Source organism: Alligator sinensis, unplaced genomic scaffold (assembly GCF_000455745.1).
Source record: "Alligator sinensis unplaced genomic scaffold, ASM45574v1 scaffold987_1, whole genome shotgun sequence".
Taxonomy (NCBI): domain Eukaryota; kingdom Metazoa; phylum Chordata; order Crocodylia; family Alligatoridae; genus Alligator; species Alligator sinensis.
This window is the reverse complement of record NW_005842574.1, coordinates 542173-542985: the sequence shown is the minus strand read 5'-3', so window position 1 is coordinate 542985 and position 813 is coordinate 542173.

Genomic DNA, 813 nt, shown 5'->3' with positions numbered 1-813 from the left:
CCTGCGCGGGCCACGAGCCCACTGAGCCCCCCCTGCCTGCGACTGCCTCGGTGTTGGGGGCTGCGCGCCACGGGCGGTCCCCACACCCGCCCCCGCCCCACACCCCCATATGCATACCGTATTGCCCCCCACACACAGCCACACCTCCCACATACAGGACTACGGCTATTTCTGCGCTGTTATGCAGTCACTGCTACATACACGAGGCAAACACAAATCACGACAAAAGTATTTTTTGCAAGAAAAGTAAAGTACGCGCTAGCAGGTGTCTGTTTGACTTCGGGGGTGTGATGTGGTTTATTTCTGGTTCCAAGATGGCAACCCCCACCCCCAAAATAGCAGTACTTCCAGGGGGCAAGGGGCAGGACTTCTGGGGGCAAAGGGCAGGGGTTAAGGGCAGGACTTCGGGTCCCAAGATGGCAGCCACGGGGTGGGGCTGCCCTTGCAGCCTGCTAAGACCCTGTAAGCGGCCCCCCAGCTGACATAACTGCCCGCCCCGGTCTACGTGGTGCAGTCGCAGGCGCGGGACAGACTCGGGGATAAGTGTGTGTTCTCATGTTTTAAGGTGCGAGCAAGTAAAGCTGCAGACCTGGCCCTGCCTCTTATCAGCAGGCTGCAGGCAGGGTTACAGCTCCAGGGAGGAGGCCTGGCTGCAGCCACCACCGTGCCCTGCAGCCATCCAGAGGAGCCGTCTCCATCTCCGTCTCCATCTCCATCCCACCTGTAATCACCCTCGCCGTGATCAAATCCCTGCTCAGTCCCCCATCTCCAGACCAAATCATCCCTGCTCTTCCACCGCTCCCAGGCTGCTCC